The sequence below is a fragment of the Elephantulus edwardii genome, unplaced genomic scaffold (genome assembly GCF_000299155.1).
Source record: "Elephantulus edwardii isolate Elephantulus edwardi_28Jun2011 unplaced genomic scaffold, EleEdw1.0 scaffold00006, whole genome shotgun sequence".
Taxonomy (NCBI): Eukaryota; Metazoa; Chordata; class Mammalia; order Macroscelidea; family Macroscelididae; genus Elephantulus; species Elephantulus edwardii.
In genome coordinates, this window is record NW_006399756.1 from 21,933,356 (window position 1) to 21,936,793 (window position 3,438).

Here is a 3,438-nt window from a genome sequence, read left to right on the forward strand (position 1 = left end):
GGCTTCAATGCAGTATACATAATTTATCCATTTTTTTCTCAGACTTACCCCTACCCTGATGTCAGCCTCATGCTCTTTTTTTATACCTAACAATAGCAACCCTCTGAGACCCTTCAGTGAATAACGTGGGAGACAGTCCATGTTTGTTCTATGGAGCCACTGTTGTTGTTGTTGTTGTTAGGTGCGGTGGAGTCATAGATGACTCATAGCGACTCTATGAACAAAAGGCCTGAGTACTGTTCATAGAGTTTCTGGAGGCAAGCCATTTCGGAAGTGGATGCCACTCCTGCTTCCAAGCTTGTTTTAATCAAGATGCTCCACCAAACACTGTCCACCATGGGTAACAATTACTGCATTTGGCACATCAGTGTCACAGTGTTTAGCATCACAGAAACTGCGAGTTACCTCTGTACAGCAATGCACAGACCAGTGCTCTACCACGTAGAAGAACGTCTGACAAAAAACCAATTAAAACCAGGACTGAGAGCTGCAGATTAAAATCACCCACCTTGGGGTTGGTAGCATAACTTTCTGTCCACTAGGTCAATGTAGCTCTATGTTGTCGTTGTTATTGTTGTTAGGTGCCATCGAGTTGTAGATGACTCATAGTGACCCTATGAACAAAAGACCTGAGCACTGTTTATAGAGTTTCAGGAGGCAAGCCACTTCAGAAGTGGATGCCACTCCTGCTTCCAAACTTGTTTTAATCTGGGAGCACCACTAGTGGATTGAAACCTCCACAGATATATAGCACAGTTTGCTGTAGACCAGGCCACCAGAGATCCACGGAACAACCTGGAAGGAGATGTGTTTTCCATGATCAAACACCAGCCCTTGACTTTGCACTAACTGCTCTCGAGAGGGAGGAGCCCTGGTGGCACTGTGGCTGATACACTCAGCTATTGACTAAAGGAAAAGAGAAATCTTCACCTGGATGAAAAATGTGACAGTATTCCTATATTAAGTCTTTTTATTCAGACACACCAGCTGTTTTGCAGGAGAAAGTGGGAGCCTACTTCTGTAAAGACCTATGGCCTCAAAAATCCTCTGAGAATTTCTACTCTCCCAAAAGGGTGGACAGAGTGGAGTTAGAATTGACTCAGTGCTGGTGGGTTGGGCCTGGTCTTGGCTTTCATCAGAGCAACTACCTCATATATTTTCCTCATATATTTTCACTTTTGCTATTTAGTCAGTTCTTCATTCAGAATGTCTTTATGGCTATTTTTTCTTCCTTTTCACTGTCATTTTATTTTATTTAAGGAGAAAAAGTTCTAGAAAGAGGAAAAAAACACTACCCCTATCTAACATTATATTGGGCATATGAGTCAGTGCTGAGTGACCTTACTGATTATCTTCTGGAATGAATATAATGTTTTATATTACTATAGAATGCCACAGTCTTAATCCCTTACCCTGTGCACAAATAGAAAGCAGTAATTTTCCTGCCGTCCCATCTTTAATACAGGTAGCCTTTCCTCTTCGCTTCCGGCTTCTGATGACCGTAACTTACATTAATAAAGTGTGCTGTAATGGGTGGAAAGGGGACAAATTGGGAGTTTATAATGAGGATGAGGACCCTTTATCATTTCTGACAGATCTTAAGCTCTGTGTAGGTACTGTGAAATAAGGGCCTCAGGACTCATAAAAAAAGCATAAATAATATTCCAATAAGTGTTCTTTATTATGACTAGCATGGGACTGAGCTCTGCATAACTACACAGATGATATTTTAAAGAGCTATTTGCAAATCACAGTGATCAGAGAAGGTGATTGGGCAAGGGGTAGAAGGAAGGAGTTACTAGATAAAAAACCATCTGTTTGTATCTTTAGAAAAGCATGTTTTAGAAGGCATTGTCACAGCATCCACCACCTGTCAATTTGTTACACACGGTACCTTGTGTTATTGTTATTAGGTGAGGGTGAGTCAATATGACTCAGCAACGCTGTGAACAACATATCTGAAACCTGTCCTATCCTGTGCCATCTCTCCTAACGTGGCCAAAGTCTGTGAGATAAAGCTTTGCCTGTTAGGAATACTCTGTGTGAACTTTTCCCAAGATCTATCTGTTCTTTTGCTGGTCAATGGGGTATTCAGTACTTTCCCAGCACCACAACTGAAAAAGGCATCAATTCTTTTTCTACCATGTTTATTCATTGTCCAGCTCTCAGATGCCTAGAGAGTGACTGAAAAGTCTATGGGCTGAAGCAGATGCATATTACTCCTCAGTGCTTTGAAGAGGTCCCTGACAGCAGACTTTCTAAATGCGATACATCTCCTTATCACCTGACTGTTGGTACCAGGGATGTTGATTGTGGATCCAAGTAAGTAAGATGAAACCATTGACAATTTCAAGCTTTTCTTCATCTATAATGATGTTGCCTATTGGCTTAGTGGCAAGAAATGTTGTTTTCTTGATGTTGAGTTGTAATCCACGCTGAAGACTGTAGTCTTTGGGCTTTTGCAATGAGCATCTCAAATCCTCACTTTTAGCAAGCAAGGTTGTGTCATCTACACTCAACAACACAAGCTGTTGAAGAATCTTCTCCCAATTTTGATAGGATATTCTTCTTAACAGACTCTAGCTTCTTGAATGATTTGCTCAACATACAGTTTGAATAGGCATGGAGAAAAGATACAGTCATGATGCACAACTTTCTTGATTTTAAAGTATTCAATGTTTACTGAAAATTATGACACTAATATTTTAAAAATCAGTAGGTTCACCAATGATAGAAAAATATCTAAACTAAGACAGACTAGGAAGTTCTAGTCTACTACTTTAAAAATTCAATCAGTGAAACTGTATGAATCACAATAGAGTATTGCCCAACATGGTATTGTGAGATAAGTTCCTTAGGTTGGACTGCATCAAAAGATGTGGTCGCTACAATAATGGGTTTGAGAATACCAAAGATGGTGCAGGACTGGGCATTGTTTTGCTCTGTTGTATCTTGGATCACAATGAAATGGAGATGACTTAAGGACAACTAACCACAATAATTAGAATGCTGGTGATGTAGTGGTAATGAGTTGTGCTGGCAACCCAAAGGGCAGGGTTCAGAGTCATAGTCAACACACATAACAATAACACATATGTAAATAGAAAGAATGTCTATTTGTGAAGTATTGACTCTGAAAAGGCATTTGACTGTATGGATCATAACAAATTATGGCTAACGTTGAGAAGAATGAGAATTCCAGAAAGCTTGATTATGCTTCTGTGAAACCTCTACCCTAACCTTGTAACAGAGCAAGGGAACACTGTATGGTTTAAAATCAGGAAAGGTGTGTGTCAGGGTTGTATCTTTTCTCCATACCTATTTAATCTATATACTGAGTACATTATTCAAGAAGCTGGGCTCTCTGAAGAAAAACGGGGCATCAGGATTGGGGGGAAAAAACCCTCGCTAATATCCTTCTTTATACAGATAGCACAA